The following is a 19593-nucleotide window of genomic DNA, read 5'->3' as shown; positions in this document are numbered from 1 at the left end:
TACCAAGAATCAGTCCGGGAACCCGGACTGATTCTTGGTATTTGGACAAATCACAGTCAGATTATTTTTTGAAATATTGAGTTTTGTAGATAGGGAGCAACTGCAACAAACAGGAAAAGGAAACAAGCCCTTTCTTCTGTGCAACTTCAAGTTACAGTTTTTCTAGAATTTTACCTCATGCACTATTATAAAATGGAGATCTTTTGTAGAGGTGTGCCCGACATATTGCAACAACAGTAGTATATCCACCAGCTGAAATACTCCATTGCTCTGATCATTACAACTACATTTTTGGTATATTGAAGTGCTTCTGCATTTTTTCTAAATACATTTGCTTTCTATTACAGTGGATAATCTTATTTCTTTAGAATTTCCAATGTTGCACAATTGTCCCTGCCAAGTTGAGACACTGAATTAGATCTTATGAAATCTGTAGTACTAAAGGCCTCAGAAGTGTCTCCATTACACAACAACACAAGCTTATCCCCACATATGCTTAAGTCATGTTGCATCAGAAAGCTTGCAAGACCTTGTATAACTATATACAAGAAAAGACTGAAACAGAAAAAGCCAGAGGCATGACTAATGCATGAAACCAGTGAACTATTTCAGTACCAGGCAGGGAGGCTTTGTCCATGAGGAGAGAATACCAGATTTTGCTTTACTGGTAGGGGTGCTTATCTGGCTCATACCTTGCTAGTGGCATGGTAGATCTGTTTCCTGCAAGGAATTATTAGCCACTGAATTTAGTAGCCATTATTTCTGCTGCTTTATTATAGCTTTTATCTGCTCACTGAACTGTTTTATAAGGTGCAGCATATTAGATGGATACGAGTGACAGTTAACAAACAGAGGATAAACTCCTAGATTAGAATATATCAGGTAAATGTTTTAGCAGAAGGTCATAGTTTATAAACTTGTATTACAGGATGCCAAAATTCTATTTAGGCACTCCAGATGCCTATTTGTTTTTTTTTTTTTGTTTGTTTTGGTTTTTTTTTTGACAAGGTCCTGTTTTAAAATGTTTGTCATGATCTTCAAGAAAGTGAATCTTCTATTATATATATATATCTTTTTGTATATTTCAAATTTTCATACAGTGCATTTCCGCAGAAGCATCAGTTTGACATATTTTACAATAAAATGCATGCACAGTACTCTAAGCTCTTGCCTTCTTATAAGCTCACATAAAGGAAACATTTATTCATCAACTCCAGTCTCCTTAATTGTTCCCCATCTCTCCATGCTTCTTCCCTCCATGTTGCATGACCAGCTCTATGTGATGCACAGTCCCTCCTTATTTATATCCCTTACCTATCCCATAACTTATCCTATTATTCAAAATTTCGAACACCCTGCCTACTCTGCTTAAGTTCCCTATTACTATTCTCACTGTTCTGATACTGTTGCCCTTTATGCTGATTCCTTCAACTTCCTACAACAACCAGTACTTGTGACCTTACATTTTGTGTGTCTGTCTCTTACCCCTTCTATAGCACCAGTAATCATAGCTCCTATCTGCTTTCCATGTTGCTTTTCCAACTCATGTTCCCTTCCTTGACCACTTTCACACATATCTTTTTCACCCATCCACATCCCCAGTACATGTTTTTTTCCAGCCCCAGTTTCAGCACCAGTGCACATTTCATGTCTTTCTGTTCTTTTCCTCAGTTGTACAATACTGGAGTGCTGCACCATCTTTGTGGAATTCTTATTTGCTGTTGCAGTATATAGGCCCAAGGTTTCGTTTCCTTGCCATTCTCTTCTCTTCTTCTCATTCTTACTCAGGTGTTTCCTGTCATTTAAAATACTTAATTCATCTTGATATTTCTCATCACCTGCACTTTATCTTTTACTAAAAGTTTTTTTAATCATACTTGATCTCCATTTTTCTCTCTAGTCTCCTCATTTCATGAAAAAGTTAGGGACCAGGGTCTTCTGTTTCTTTGTAGTTTCCTTTTCATTGTTGCTGTTTTTGGTTGTTCTATGGAAGGTTTCTTCCTTGGGCCTTCTCTTTAGTTCTTCTCCTTTCCTACCCTTCCACAATTCCTCCTACCAGTCTCCTCCTCTGAAGCTTACCCCTTCTTCCTTGTTTTGTATTATTATTATTATTATTATTATTATTATTATTATTATTATTATTATTAGGCAAAACATTGTTTATTTTTTATTTTGTTTATCTACCCAGGTATCCTCCTTCTCATTCCCTTCTTTTCCATGTTTTACCTTCTGTGTCCATATGTCACCTTATTCTCCTTTTCTTAAACACTTCATCTAGGATCTCATGAATTTGTTCTTTTGGGCCCTTTCACCTTATTCTCCTTTTCTTAAACACTTCATCTAGAATTTCATGAATTTGTTCTTTTGGGCCCCTTCCTTTTTTTCTTGCCATACCATCACGTCTTATCTTGAACATACATCCATCATTTCAGTTAGCCATGGGTGGGTTTTGTATGTTAGTGGGTATCTTATGGTGAATGGGATTCATAAACCTACCCCTTATCTTCTGGCTTGCATCCTCTTCAGTCTTATTTTATCTTATTTCCATTGCCAAATCCATCTGTTGCATCTTTTATTTATTTATTTATTTATTTTTTCTATTTCTCTATTGCTTTTCTCTTCCTTTGTCATCAGCGTGTGCCTTGATGTTCAGCAAGCCTTTTGCTTGTTAACAACTTTAGAATTTTTATCCTGGCTATATGTGTGTCTGCCTTGTAATTCCATCTGGATATATCCTGCTCCACCATTTGCTTTTTATTTTTTATACTTCTCTTCATTCATACTGAGAACTATATTCCTTATGTTCATCCTCAGCTGCTTAGCTCCTGACTTAGGTTATATACATCCTAATTGATCCCTGCATTGTACCTTTCTACACTGGTCCATACCATCTGCCATCCATTGAATTCTAGCTTTCCTCCTGAAGCTGGCCATATATGGGATTTAGCGAGGATAGGGTGAAGGGATGGCTACCCCGGGCATTAGCTCTCAGAGGACATTATCAACAGGTAGTGATCATGCATGTGTTCTGCAGTACTGACTCATAAATGAATACTGATACTTTCTGTATGGTATCTTAATTGCTGTAATCTAATCTGCTTATTACATTTATAGCATGCACTTTACTGCAGTTTCCGAGCAGAAGAGTAAAAAAAAAGCTTTTTTTTTTTTTTTTTTGGCTTTGGCCTTTAACCTTTTTGAAGAGTTTTTCCTGTACTTCCTCCATTGGGAGGTATACATTAACTGCATAGTGCTTTTACCCATACTGCAAACCTTTGCTCAAAGCCAATATGTTCCCTGACTCACTATAGGAAATGCTACAGTCCCTCAGCAAAAGCTTTCTTAATACCAAATAGTATTATAATTCCTGCCTTTCTTAACTGACTGGCTTCACAGAATTCCATACTTCTCATCACTTCCTACCCACTTTCCACTGAGTATCTCCTTTGAACAAACCCTATCTGCCCTTTCTGAACAAGACTGGGTATGATCTTTTCTCATCTGCTGTTAAGATTTTTTTTAAGATTCTCATATCTATACGTATAATGAATATTAGTGTGAATGCTCTGAGGTACATTACTTTTTTTGTTTATTTTGGATACAGAATGACTTTTGCCTCCCCAGTCAAGGGGCCATTTCTTCCCTTTCTCCACACTTTTAAGGACCAGCTATAGGTACTCTTTTATTTCCTCACAATTCGTATATACAATTCCCATCTAGGCCAACTGTTAACTACAGGATATTATAACCCTCTGCACTTCTTCGGCTGTTATTCACTTGTTGAAAGCCTTCTCTTCTTCTGATCTGTATCTGTACTCCTCTTAGTCCCCTGTTAGTAATCACCATAGCTTTTTTTTTTTTAATAAAAGTCTGCTAACAGCTCTTTTATTTCTTCTGTCTCTTTGACTATTCACCTTTCCCTTTAAATTTTCTTATTTTTTGCTCTCGTTTTTCTTTAACTTTTGTGAAAATGCTCTCCATGTTTTCTCATTTTGTTATATAACAAGTTCTTTTTCCTCATCATTTCTGTTTCAGTTTTCATTGTTTCCCTCATTTTTTTTTTTTTTTTACATTTTGGTCTTTTCTCCTTTTCTTTCCACTCTGTAAGGCCTTCTGCACCCTTATTTGTTCCTCTCTTTGCTTTTATTGCCATTCTTTTATGAGTCATTCCTCTGTTCCCTACAAGGTTCTGCCATCTGTATCATTCATCCCCTACATGGGGTTTTGATCTCATATCTCATCAGCTCATATGATTCATCTGTCACCCTCATTCTCCCATAGTAATTTTCGGACCATTACTCTGCATTGTCAGTCTTGTTCCTCTATCCACCTGTTTGATCCATTCCCTGTCCATTTTTATCACTAAACTCAAAATAATTTTTCATGTCTTAGCAGTATGCTTGTCACATTGGACTCCGTCTTACCCTTCACCAGGAGATACTGAACCCTGCTCCATTATACACTTCTGATGTCATGAAGGTGAAGTGTGTGTTGCGTATGTCCTACTGCTTTCATATGTCTGTCCAACACCATATCTCCATTTCATTTACCTGTATGCTTGGGTTACATTTATTTACATTCTTTTTGCCCTTCTGCATGATCCAGGATTTCATTAAGGGTTAGGTGGAGGTCCCCTGTCATGACATAATTTCCTTGACTTCCCCTTTATGACATAATTTCCTTCCTTTTCTTCTCTCCCTCTCATTGAAAAGCTTCCTTTAAACAAGCTAGAATATGGTTGAAACATTTCCTGTTTCCTGTTATCAGTTTTACCTTTCCATTAAATCAATCTCATGTCACAGCTTTATTTTACCCTTGCCCTTTCTCTCTTTCTCTGATTACTTCAAAGCCTTTCCTAAACAATATCAGTACTTAACTTTTCCCTCTTCCTCTCACTTGCTCCAACTGTACCATTTCAATACTTTTTTTCAGCTATGTCCCTGTAGGTATGTATGTATGTATGTATATATGCAAGTATGTATGTATGTATGTACGTATGTATGTATATATGTACGTATGTATTTATTTATTTATTGATTGATTTGTTTATTTATTTTGTGTTTGTTAACTGGGTGGGTGGACTGGTCCTTAAACTTTTTTTAGCCATTATTTTGGTGCTAAAGCACAAAACACATTTTACAAATGGAAACCAAGCATATTAAAGTACAATGCAGAAGATTTAATAAACTATACACATGCTATAATTAAGCAATAATTGACAACTGTAATATATTGAAAATTTACCCATGGTTGGTGTGGTTTAATCATGAGGGCGAACCCGAGTGATTAAATAAAGCCAACCGTGGGTACATCTTCAATATAACACGGAGTCGGTTATTGCTATTATACAATGACATTATTTAAGAAAAAAAATATGTCTTTGTATAATGCCTCCGTGCTGCCTTTCCACCTTTTTCTGGTATCCTAGGGCTTGTCTGATGTGCTTCGCATGCGTATGGGATTTGTGTTCTCAAGCTTATGCAGTAGATCACTGCTATGCAAAGGAAGCAATGGAGAAAAGAAGGTCTCCGTTGCTCCTTTTGTCTTTTTTTTTTTTATTTTAATTAAAAAAAAAACATTTTGGACAGTTTACGGGAGGAGAGAGACAGCAGGGAGGAAATACAAGGAAAAGCAGGTACATGTCTTTAGTTTTGAATAAAGTACTTGATTTTCCTAGTAGTTTCTCTGTCTTGTCTCTCTGGTATGTCCAGAGTCCAAATTTCAGATTTTTTTTTTTGTTAAAAAAAATTAAAAGTTAGAGTATATACCAATGGACAAAAGTCTGGACAACCGGACCTTCTTCCATTGGTATATGCTAGGATTAACAACAGGCATGCTGATTGGGCTGACCAATCAGCATGCTCATTTTGAAATATTAATAGCCAGTCATTGTATAATATAGCAATAGCCTATGGCTGGGTATAGGTAATTCTGGATTTACTCACACACAGCCATGGGTTATTTCTGTTATACAATGATATTATTTAAGAAAACAGTTACTTACTTTTCTTAAATAATGGCTATGTGTAACAGTGCCATTGTTTTTCCATTTTTTGTTCTGTATCCTGGGTCTTTCTAGATGTAATGCTCATGCATATGGGACTTACGTTCCCACTCTGGTGCAGTACATCAGTGCTTTGGAAAGGAAGCAATGGAGAAAGGAAGATCTCCATTGCATTTTTTTGTCTGTTTTATGTATGTGCATATATATATATATATATATATATATATATATATATATATATATATATATATATATACACACACAGTTTGAAATCTGGACAGTTCAGAGGTGCAAGACAGATGGGGCAGAAATACAAGGATAATCAGGTAGGTTTCTTTAGTTTTGCATAACATTCCTGATTTTCCTTGTATTTTCTCTGTGCCATCTCTTTCATACCTCTGAAATGTCCGAATTTCAAAGTTTATTTATTTTTTTATAAAAACTCAAGAAAACTGGAAAGCTCCATAGCATACATTAATAAAAGAAAGTCCAGGTGACTGGACTTTTTTGTATTGGTATATGTTTTATTTACAATGAAAACTCTGATTGGGCTGACCAATCAGCATGCACTTTTTTGAATGCAATGACCTGTCATTGTATAATATTAGTTTTGTTACTTTTGGTAATGTGATGCTTGTCTTCTGTCAATAGCAACTGTTAAAGATGTTCTTTCTGTCTCTCTCTCTCTTTTTCAGTGACCTGCAATATCTTTGCATATTCCTGTATTACATGCTGGTTAAATACACACAAACAATAACTGCATTAGACATCCTGCTACACTTTTAGTTACATTGAGGCTGCATGTTGTTGCAGATTTGGATTTCAATCTCAGTATGTACTCTATTCCCTTTAAAGGTGTTGGTTTGCAACACGGTGGTGTGAGGATAATGTGACATGTATGTATTTATTCATTCATTCATTCATTTAAACTTATTAACCATGGTAGTATACTGATCCCAGTGGAGCAGTTTCAGGCCAGCCTGGCTAAACACCCACATATGATACCTACATTAACTATCCTGCTTCACTTTTAGTTATATTGGAGCTGTGTATTTCTGCAGACCTTATTTTATGTCAATTTCTAGAGTGCGTACAACCTACCCTAAATAAAAGTCCTCTATTTTCATTTTATTTTTATTTTCCAATATCTTTATTTGGATTTCCATGAAGAAGTATATCAAAAACTTCTTCAACATGTGATGAGTATAAGTACATACAAAATGCTTTGCTACTAACACTTTGAAGAATTATCAGAAAAAAAGAGAAATAATAACATAAAGACTATATACACTGTGTGACAAGTGCCATTACATGAGTTTACGTAGTACAATGACAGTATTACATAACATTATGGTCTTAGACGTAGAAATGAAAGAATTTAACAATAAACGTCCTCTATGTTAACTCAGCTTGTAATTTAGATGTGTCTAGTTGAGATCGTTGGGAGTATGTAGTCAAAAATGTATTCACTGTGCATAATAAGATCATTTGCTTTAGTTGCTATTAATCTATGAACAGTTATATATTTAATTGTGGTTTGTTTAAAGCCATACCATGTGCATTTCATCTGTCAAGCCACTTTTGTGAGATGTATAGCTTCATCAGTGAAGAAAGGGTAATTAAGATATGTAGCTTTTGTTTGATTAGTCCCGTAGGGGGATGTGTAAAATAGCAAACTCTCAGAACACAGTAGTCTTTTCATACCCCGTCTTTTCTAGTCGGTAGAATGCTGAATTTTTGGTAAATCGGTATTAGGTAAAGTAAAGTAAAGTAAAGTTCTTTGAACTATAAGAAGGAACAGAAGTTAAATATATATAGATAGATTCACTTTAGAACAGTGAAAGCCCATGACATTGAAATTCAAAACACTGAGAACAAAATCATGAAGATTCAAAACAGTGAATACTCAAAACTAATACTGTTTTGGCCTTCAAGTTGTCTGGTAGTTCTTGGTCGTTTGCAAATACTTTCCTTTTCTGGAGTGGATACAGCTAAAAATTTAGATTTAGATATTTGTAAACCTATGGTTTCAGTTTCAATTGCCATCCCGATTGTCCTTTTGATAATGTGTGGTTCCTCGATTTTGTGGACTGTTACATCAGTGTTTCATCAGGGAAATCATTTGTAGTTTGAGTAAGTTTCTACATGGTTATCTATTTGTTGTTTTCTTTTTTTCCACACCATTTTTGAAGCCCTCTGGTTAGTGAGTGGTTAAGCTAATCTTTAAAGTCATTTTGGGGCTTAGTTGATTGTGCTTGTACTGATTTAATTGTCATGTCCCTGCCATTTCATCAGATCCATGCTACCACGGTGTTCACAGGACAGCCGCCATTTTACCTCACCTCTACTGTGATTTTATGTCCCTCCCTCATGGGCTTGGATCCCCAGTGCCTTTGTCAAGCTACACTTAATGTTTTCTCTTCCCTCTAAGGTATGGGTCTTTGTTTGTCCTCATTTACTTTTTTTTTATCATGCACCTATACCATGACTACTCATGACATGTTCTTCCCTGCCTTAGCAAGTCCCTTTCCAAACTAGTTGCTAGGATACTAAGGGTATAGATCTCTGGATTTGCTTGTTCACTTATTTATTTGTTTACTTGACTGGTGTTATAGCTGCCTTTTGGCATTTAGTTCCACAGTGCTCTATTTTTCCTTCTTTTTCTTTCCAAGTTTATAAGCATTTATCATTAAGATTGCAGTGCCAAGGCATATCTTCTTAGATTTGTTCCCTTACAGTCACCAAGGCCATTGACGAGGGGAAGGTGGTCCACACAGCCTACCTGGACCTCGCAAAAGCCTTCGATACAATACCCCACTCGGGCATTATAGATAAGCTCACCAGCTTAAATATAAACCCCTATGTCACTAGATGGGTTGCAAACTGGCTCAAGGACAGAACCCACATGGTTAGAATTGCTGAAGCCATGTCAGACTCCAAACCAGTTACAAGTGGCATCCCACACGGCTCAGTCCTGGGACCTCTCTTGTTCGGTATATATTTCTCGGAGGTACAGGCCAACACTGAAGGACTGTGGCTGACCAAGTTCACAGATGACTGCAAACTGGGCACCATAATCGACTCTCCAGCCAACACAAGCATCCTCCAAAAGGTCCTCATAGAAACAGACAACTGGTGCCAGAGCCATGGCCTCAAGCTAAACGCCAAAAAGTGTATAGTCATCCCCTTTGGCAAAAACAAAGTGCCCACAAATTACCACATAGGTGGTAATCCATTAAGTACAGAAGAAGTAATTAGGGACCTGGGGACCCAAGTTGATAGCAATCTCTCATTTGACAACCACGTGGCCAAAGTGGTTAGAAAAACATTTTATATAGCCCACCTAATCATGAAGGGATTCACATCTAGATCAGGGGAGGTCATCGTGCTTCTTTACTCATTCCTCATCAGGCCGATAATTGAGTACAATGCCCCTTTTGGGATGTACCTTACCAGACACCTGCAACAACTGGAAAGACCCCAAAAGTACCTCACCAAGAGGATCAAAGGGCTCAAACAGATGCCATATGCTGCATGGTTAAAGAAACTCCAGCTCTACTCAGTGGCATACCGCCTGCTCAGAGGCAATCTGTGCCTGACGTATAAAGCAATGTCCAACCCGGAATTAATGGACATGTTGCACCTCAGAAAATCCAAATCCCGGCGTGGCCAAGGATGAACACAGGATAGCAGCAGATTTCTCCAGCTCCACCAATTTCATTACACTGACAGGAATTAATTACTTAAAAAATTAATTTTTGAAGTAATTTTCTTTCTAAATACGTTTGTTTTATATAGTTCTTGAACTATATCTAAAAAAGAAAGGAAATCTTAACAATATTCCTGTCAGAAATCACTGTGGAAATTTTCCTGTCAGTTTATCAGTCTGAAATGAGTTCCAGTAAGACAAATTCTCAAGACTCCAGCATCAAGAAAGAACTTCAGTCTCTGATAATTATAATCCAGCAACTTACTGATAAAATGGATAAAATGGATACTAAAATAGACACCTTCATAGAAAAACTACAAAACAAATAGACCTGTTACATACAGACCTGCAACAACAGAAGAACCAGATGACAGGCATAGAAGAAGCTGTGAATGACATGGAAAATGGAATCCAAGAAGAGGAAATCAACATTGAGTTTCTGCTGAAACAAAATACACATTTACAAACAAAGCTGGATGACCTGGAAAATAGATCTAGGCGCAATAATATTAGGATTTTTGGACTGCCAGAAAATATTGAAGGTAACAATATTACTTCTTTTTAACAACTTGGCTCCCTAAAACTTTAGACTTACCAGAAGCATTCTCTTTTGGTATCGAAGAGCACATAGATCTATAGCTAATACTAACTCTAACAAAAATATCCTAGATCAGTTATAGTTAGATTTCTATCATCTTTTGATAAAGAGATGGTTCTTAAATCTGCTTGGGCTAAAGCTCCTGTTAAGATTAATGAGACAACTGTGCATTTTGACAATGACTATTCTTCCATGGTAATAGCTAAAAGAAAAGTTTTTCTGCCACTAATAAGGGAGCTTAAAAAGCACAGTTTAAAACATACCTTCTGTTTCCTGCCAAGCTTAAAATCTTCCTTCCTGATGGTCCTAAGGTTTTCGATGATTTAGACTCTGCTTTACTGTTTGTCAAAGAAAAAGGATTTTGGATAAAATAGAAGAAATGGAATGGGCTAGTTCTTCATTAAAGAGATTGGCAACTGAAGCTTCGTGGAAGACTTCAGAGAAGAAGAAGAGACTAAAAACAAATGATTTGTTATATGTTTTTTTCTCTCTCATCATTTTAGTTCATTATTAATCTTTTTGAATATAGTTCCTGCATTTCCAGAAAGCCACAAATATTTTGGAAAAGATTTAATCAAAGTTATTCTCTATGTGCAAAGAAATGTTTTGTTTCATAACCAGTCAAAATACCTGAAGATTTAATGGCAAGCTGTGATTCAATTTGTTTCTCTTTCTGAAAAGAAGTAAGGTTAGTAATTTGATACATTTTTACCTTTCCCTTTTTTTTCCTTCTCCTTTTTTTTTTTTCTTTTTTTAACCAATGTCTTTCTATTTAGATTATGTAGTGGGTAAAGGGTGGGGAGGGCAGGAGAGAACAGTAATGAAAATATCATTAATAGAATAATAACATATTTATTCCTTGTAAAAGTTTTTATAAGTTCTTCAAATGCTATTTCTAATTATACTTTCTTGATTATACTGCTTATGCCTGTTTGTAAATAATCTGTTATGCTTTAACTAATAATAATCAGAACTAAATAAGAGTAAATAATATGTTTTATTTTTAACTCTATTAATATAAACAGTAAGTAACATTCTATTGTATATACTTCTTACAGCTTTCTCTTACATTTTTTTATTTCTGCCTCACTCCTTTTATTTTCTACTCTCTTTTCTTTTCTTTATTAATATATAGAAATGCTTTTGATTGTGTGGGCACAGTGAATAATAGGATTTGTATGAAAATTGAGTTGGGAGAAGAATGTTGAGTTTTATTGCTTGTTGGTAATTTTGGGCTTAATTTCACTTACATAGAGGCTGTAATGATCTGTGGAATACATTGTGAAGGTTTTGTCATGTTTAGATGCATTTACACTGCTAAATGAATGTTTGTCACTAGTTTTTAATATGTTTCCCGCCAAAATGTTAAGAGAGACAATCTGAGATGTGGGCTGTCTCATGCACAGTGTTCAAGAGTTACTTCAGAAGCTTTAACTCACAGAATTCTCACAGAGAAACTGAAAGCAGTTAGTATAACCTTTGACATAGTTATCACACTGACACACCACAGATTCAGGAAATACTCTATTCATAAAATATGTCAGTTATAATGTTTTGTTTCATAACCAGTCAAAATATCTGAAGATTTAATGGCAAGCTGTGATTCAATTTGTTTCTCTTTCTGAAAAGAAGTAAGAGGCTGTAATGGTCTGTGGAATACATTGTGAAGGTTTTGTCATGTTTACATGCATTTACACTACTAAATGAATGTTTGTCACTAGTTTTTAATAAGTTTCCTGCCAAAATGTTAAGAGAGACAATCTGAGATGTGGGCTGACTCATGCACAGTGTCCATGAACTACTTCAAAAGCTTCAACTCACAGAATTCTCACAGAGAAACTGAAAGCAGTTAGTATAACCTTTGACATAGTTATCACACTGACACACCACAGATTCAGGAAAAATACTCTATTCATAAAATATGCCAGTTATAATGAGTCTAAATGATGTAGTTTCTTGTAGTAAGTAAATGTCTTATTTTAGAAGGCATAGAAAATGAAACATTTATTTAAATGTTTTTGAAAATCTACTTAACAGCAGCATAATAATCTGTGTTAAAAATTTGTGTTCCAAACATATACTTTACTATAACTCATTTAATTCATCTGATTGACAAGCATAAATAATCTTATAACTCTATTCTGGAAGAAATGTCATGTGATATATTTTAAAGCAGTAGGTTAGCATGATTGTAAAATCTGGTTACTAAAATGTGTTTGCTGTGCATTATTTTGTATAAAGCAGACAGATTTATTCTAGGGACAGCAAGTAGGATAGTGCTCAACAAAGACACAACTCAGTGAGATCAGATATATATATATATATATATATATATATATATGTGTGTGTGTGTGTGTGTGTGTGTGTGTGTGTGTGTGTGTGTGTGTGTGTGTGTGTATGTATGTGTGTGTGTGTGTGAGTGTGATGGCTTTTTTTATATAATAATGCAAGTGTTTCTGAGAATCTGCATAACTATCCAATATGATTTATAATAATTTCTATGAATACAATATTTTACTCTATTGACAAAATGAATGTTTGCCACAAGTTTTAATAAGTTTCCCGCCAAAATGTTAAGGGAGACAATCTGGGATGTGGGCTGTCTCATGCACAGTGTCCATGAACTACTTCAAAAGCTTCAACTCACAGAATTCTCACAGAGAAACTGAAAGCAGTTAGTATAACCTCTGACCTAGTTATCATACTGACACACCACAGATTCAGGAAAAATACTCTATTCATAAAATGTCAGTTATAATGAGTTTAAATGATGTAGTTTCTTGTAGTAAGTAAATGTCTTATTTTAGAAGGCATAGAAAATGAAACATTTATTTAAATGTTTTTGAAAATCTACTTAACAGCAGCATAATAATCTGTGTTAAAAACTTCTGTTCCAAACATATACTTTATTATAATTCATTTAATTCATCTGATTGACAAGCATAAACAATTTTATAATTCTATTCTGGAAGAAATGTCATGTGATATATTTTAAAGCAGTAGGTTAGCATGATTGCAAAATCTGGTTACTAAAATGTGTTTGCTGTGCATTATTTTCTATAAAGCAGACAGATTTATTCTAGGGACAGCAAGTAGGATAGTGCTCAACAAGGACATAACTCAGTGAGATCAGATATATATATATATATGTGTGTGTGTGTGTGTGTGTGTGTGTGTGTGTGTGTGTGTGTGTGTGTGTGTGTGTATGTGTATGTGTGTGTGTATGTATGTGTGTGTGTGTCTGTGTGTATGTGTGTGATGTTTTTTTTTTAATAATGCAAGTGTTTCTGAGAATTTGCATAACTATGCAATATGATTTATAATAATTTTATGAATACAATATTTTACTCTATTGACAATAATGAGTTTAAGTAAATGCTCATATACAAACAATTCAAGATTTTTTTGGAAGCTGTTAATAGTATTCACATGACAGAAAATAGATGCATCTTAATATATGTAATGTCTGAATCATATTAGCCAAAGTTTTTGATTTAAATGAATGTTAGAACCTAATTTTCTCTCCTCTTGATTTCTAACATCAAGATTATTTGAATGCTATTTGAATACAAGTGTTATATATTACATAGATCTATATAGTAGTATGAACAGTTTAAAAAAAAAAAAAAAAAAAGTTTATTTTAGTTTATATGATGCTGTTTTACCAAATGTGTAGTTTTGTCTTGATAGATAATTGAATTGAAAACTGTAAACCTCAGTTAAATATAACTAGTATTAAATTGATAAGGTGGTAGCTGAGGTACTGCTGCTTAGGGTAGGGGTTAACTTGAGTAGTAAATACTACTCTAAGTTGGAGATTTCAACTCCAGGCTGGATGCAAGGTTTAATCCTTACATTATTTTCACTTGTTCATTGTTATATGTATATAGTTTTGACATCCACAATATATTTTGTATACTCATTGTCACTACAAACAAAATTGAATCCTATACAAAATCCCATAAGAGATTTAATAAATACAGCTATATTTAAAGGTACACCTAAAAGAGGAGATGTAACATTATTTATCTTGTTATTTGTTATTTCGATCATAAGATTCTTGAGTTTTAAAAATGCCAAATGACATCTTTAAAAGGAATTTCTTTAAACATTAATGGATTGAATAATCCGTGTAAAAGGGCAAGCCTAATAAGATACATTAATTTACACAAGGCCAATCTAGTCTTCCTGCAAGAAACCCATCTCTTGAAAAAAGATATTGATAAACTAGCCACTAATAAGTATACAGTATTGGTTAGTTCAGAGCACACTCAGAAAAAAGAGGAGTGGCTATTTTATGGAATAAAAGTATGCCCATTCCTAAAACCATTAAGTCTTTTCAGGATGACAAAGGAATGTTTTGTATGGTTACAATACAAATGAATGGGAAGACTTACACTTTAATTAATGTATATTGGATACCTGGAATTGGTATTAATACAGTGAAACATCATATTGATAAGATCATATCATTCTCTATAGGGGATATTATTTTAGCTGGTGATTTTAATTGTATACTACATGAAAGTGATACTACCACTATAAGGAAAAGAAGAATTACATCTAATGCAAAACATTTAAATGATTTTGCTAATTCTTATCATTTGAATGATATTAATAATCAGATAGATTCAAAATCATTACCATACACCTTTTTTCTAACAGATACAAAACTTATTCAAAAATAGATAGGGTCTTTATTTCTAACCAGATGGTAACAGATTTAATTAATTCCAAAATCATTTCATGTCCTATATCTGATCATAACTCAATTGTTTTTGAATTCATGATAAAAAATACTCATAATGTTCAGATCAAAAGGATACCAGCATACTTAACTCAGCTAAAAGACTATAAAGAATATATATTTTCAGAAGTACAACATTTTCTAGACATAAATAATACTCCTGAAGTCTCCATTGTCTATGTTTGGGATGCCTTAAAATCATATCTATATGGACAAAGTATCAGATGGTATAATAATAAAAGGAAATATTGGGATAAGGAATTGTTAGATATTCAAAGTAAATTAGACTCTTATAAACATAATAATAAAGAAAATATTATGGACAAGAAAGTTATTGAAGAAATAAACAAACTAAATGAGAAATACAAAGAAATTTTAACTCATAAAGTTAAAATAACTTTAGAGAATACAAGTTTTGTCTTATTCAATAAGCCCCAAATACTTACATAGACTTAAAAATAAAACAAAAAGATTGAATAAACAAAACCATATCAAAGAAATCTTTTCTCTAAGGAAAAGAAGAATGTTTCTAGTATACCAGAAATACTGGATGAATTTAGAAATCACTTTCACAAGATTAACCATAACAACATTAACATGGAACCTAAAGATAAAATAAAGGAGTTTATAACCACAAACATGAATAAAAAGCTTAATAAACAACAGATTAAACTATTGGACAAGAGTATTTCATATACAGAAGTTATTACACAAATAAATAAGCTTAAATCAAACAAAGCACCGGGTAATGATGGTATTATACCAGAGATATATACAATCCTTTCTAAAACTACATATTCATTAATACATAAGGTTTTATTTTGGCCCAAACTGAGTTAATAACCCCCCCCATCTTGGCAATATACATTTATTTCACCAATTTTAAAACCTAATAAAGATCCAACTAGATGTTCTTCATATCGACCCATCTCATTACTTAATGTTGATTATAAAATGTTTATGAGTATTTTTGCTGATAGATTGAAGACAATCATCCCGGCATTATAGATATAGATCAGACGGGCTTCATTGTAAATAGAAATACTTTTGATAATATAAGAAGAACTTTAACATTAATTGATTTTGCAAATGGGAAAAGAAAGATTTAACACTTATTAGTCTTGATATAGGTTCAGCATTTGATTCAGTAAGTTGGGACTATCTGTTTACCTTACTGAAATGCACAAACTTCTCTGATGCATTTGTAAATTTAATTGAGCATTTATACAAAGGAACACTGGCTTATATTAAGGTAGGAACATATGTTTCACAAAAAATACCCATTCTTAAAGGTACAAAGCAAGGATGTCCACTTTCTCCACTATTATTCACTTTAGTAATGGAGCCTTGGGCTAATTTAATTAGAAACAGTACTGACATAGAGGGTTTTGAAATAGACAAAAATACAACATCAAAAATTCAACTTTTTGCAGATGATGTTCTAATTACATCAGCAGGATCTAATTCTTCTATGCAGTCTTTATTTGATAAAATGATGAATTTTAAAAGTATTTCTGGTTTAATATTCAATGAAGAAAAAACTAAAATACTACCTATATATACACGAAAAAATATTCTCATTAGTGATTTTACTAAATATGTACCCAATTCAGGTCAGATAACTTATTTAGGTATAATACTATCTAAAGATATTAAATCTATTATATATAATAACTATAATACCTGTTTTCTTAATATACAAAATCTTTTTAATACCTGGAATAATATGTTTTTACTATGGAGGAGAGACTTACAATTATTAAAATGATAATATTCCCCAAGATTTTATACTTAATACAATCAATAATACTTTCACCTACAAAAATAATTATCAAGAAACTGAATACACTAATGTTAAATTTCTTATGGGCACCTAATAGACCTAGGATTGCATTAAAGAAACATACTAATAGCTGGTCTCAAGGGGGTATTTCTTTTCCAGACTTTAATTTATATATTATCTCTTCTATTATAAAAGTTATTACTTTATTAATAGATCAGTCATATATCGCAAAATGGAAAGATTATTGGGAGCTAATTAGTATGCACTTCATGAAAATCTTCTTAACACATAAAAATATGATTGTAAATAACTCCATGTTGTGGTTGCTAAAGGAATTTTGTACTTCACCTATTACACCTAAACATATGGTTTGTTACCCATTAAATATTATTATTAGTTATCGTAACTTTATATTCATGCACCCTAAGTATAGGGAATGGAATTTTATTGTATTCCTATAATGTATACTCAGGGTATGCTTATGTCATCTACTTCTGAAGGAGCTCATTTAGCTATAGATAATGATCTAAAGTACTGGTATCAGCTGATATCTGATAATAAAGTTAAAAATCTAGATTTCTTAAAACAAGAATTTGATCTAAGAGAAACTTGCTGGTTAGAGGTTCAGATCTTTAGACAACATCTCATTGATAGAATAGATCTAATGTCTATAACAGTTAAAGACTCTATTCCAAAACTGATTGATTACTTGATATTAAATTTACAGCATAAAGTTTCTGATAAAGGTAAACTTTCATATATACATAAAATTATCAGACAAGAAACTTTTTACAGTGTAGATTCATAGTGGAATTATTTCACCTCTATTAATAGGGACCCACCAACTCAACAAGATAAACAATATATATTGGAATCTGCTTATAGAACTACATCTTCCATTGTCTGGAGACTTTATACATGGAAATTTTTACATAGATCTTTTTATACACCTTTGATGATGAATAAAATAAATAATAAAGATAATCTATGTAAGAGATGTAATGTAGAAATTAATGCTGACTGGGCTCATATGTTTTATGACTGTATGAAGTTGAAAGAATACTGGAAGTCAATTAATGAAGTATAGCAGGCTCTTTTTACAGATGATTACATTATTTCTAAGTCTCTTATATTATACAACACAGCTGTACCTCAATGTGTTAAAAAGATTAAGCTTCCCTTGTTATGGTCTATCCTAGCAGTGGCCAGGAAAATAATAACTAGAAATTGGATTTCAGATACACCTCCTTCGTTCAATGAATTTAAAAATGTTATGAATATAATGTGCCATATGGAAATAAGCACAATTAGAATGAGAACAACTAGAAAAACATCATATTATATTGTATGAGATAATTTACAAAATTTGTTAAAAAAATTCTAATTTCAATAGCACGGTATTTTAGTTTAATTAATTGATCTAATTGTAGTGGATGTCTTTGTAAATACTTTAGTTGTTTTGTTGAATATTATAATAAAACCTATTTTAATTATTTGTATAAATCGAGCCATGTTCTCGAGAGACTTGAACCTCAGCACTGAAAAAAATAGGACATGCTGGAGGGACAGATTCATAACCCAGATGCTTCCTTCACTATGGAATAAAAACCCAGTCCAGGTTAGGCAGAGTCCCTCATTGACTCTCTTCAAGAGGAATCTTGATGAGTGGATGGGAGATCGTAGGTTTACCCTGGGTATCACTTCTGTGTCACTGTTAGACAGAGGCACAGTATACTAACCTTGAAAAAGGGCATAGCAAAATTAATTTAAAATGGGTGGCGAAAGCCAAACACATTCTGGCTAGGCTTATAAATGCCCTAAGGCAGATAGCCTAGTATGAACCTAGGAACCTATGAACCTATAACCATTTAGCATTACACTGGCTGTTTTGAGGCTTATCTGTAGACTCTGCTATGCATATTTTTACTATTAACATCCATTGCAGTTTCACGTTTCTCATTCCTGTCCTCTTTTGCTGATGTTTACTGCATTTTATGGCACTTTTCAATATGGTGAGTAAAGCCTGAAACAGCTCAGGGAGCCAACAAACACTTGCTTTATTTATGCGTGTCTGTGTGTGTGTGTGTGTGTGTGTGTGTGTGTGTGTGTGTGTGTGTGTGTGTGTGTGTGCGCGCATAGGTATTTTCTACTTGATTTACCACTTTAGTTCCAGTAGGCCAGAAGCTAATTTCTGGTGTACTCCCTGTGTAATTCTTATACTCACAAGGGGAAATTTGGCCATGGCACCATGAGACTTTTTCCCTCCTTTTTTTGAAGTATGCACTGTCACTTCCAATGTGATTGACACTGGAGATTTTTCTGCTGAGCAGATTTCAGAAGCAGAACAGGAGAAACTTGACTGATGATGTTGTTCTCGTATCAGAGCTAGGGAGTGGTGGCTTAGATAAACTAGTTGTGCTAAAGATTTTTGCAGAGGTGGAACCAACGTCAGAGATGAATTTTCATGGGGAGAAGAATTAGATGACTGTTTCCTCATGGATTCTGTAACTGCCTTCCAGCAAAGATGGCCAATTGGTGCATTGAGTTAATCTACAGCTCATTTAATGGAAGGCACTACTTCTAGACAACTGAAACATGTAGGGGGTTCTACGGGACAAGTACATCCAGCATTATATACAGTACTGGGAATGATTCGTTGAGTAGTGCACAAGCAGCACAGAAGGTACTTTTTAAGACTTCCAGCAAATAAGCGATTAAACTTGAAGTCCAAAAATTGATAAATAAAGTGTTT

Source organism: Protopterus annectens, chromosome 2.part2, assembly GCF_019279795.1.
Source record: "Protopterus annectens isolate FY-2018-M chromosome 2.part2, PAN1.0, whole genome shotgun sequence".
In the NCBI taxonomy this organism is placed as follows: Eukaryota; Metazoa; Chordata; order Ceratodontiformes; family Protopteridae; genus Protopterus; species Protopterus annectens.
This window is presented reverse-complemented; position numbering follows the sequence as displayed.